Raw genomic sequence first — 233 nt, 5'->3', positions numbered from 1 at the left:
AATATAGTTGTACCTGAACTTAAATATACAGTGACTTGTAAGCAATTTTTTTTTTTTTTGAATGGTAATCTTACATCAAAAAGTATTTGTTTTTAATTTGTCGTGTTTTTGGAGTTCATGCTAACTGAGAGAATAAACAAAAAAAAATCGAATTTTTAATGTTAGCAGCGAAAAAGCTTCAGTGATATTATGTTTAACTGTCTGAATTCTGCGATTTCAGTGTCATGAAGTGG

The sequence above is a fragment of the Penaeus monodon genome, chromosome 29 (genome assembly GCF_015228065.2).
Source record: "Penaeus monodon isolate SGIC_2016 chromosome 29, NSTDA_Pmon_1, whole genome shotgun sequence".
Classification (NCBI taxonomy): Eukaryota; Metazoa; Arthropoda; class Malacostraca; order Decapoda; family Penaeidae; genus Penaeus; species Penaeus monodon.
The sequence above is the reverse complement of the archived record's forward strand: the minus strand, read 5'-3'. Positions refer to the sequence as shown.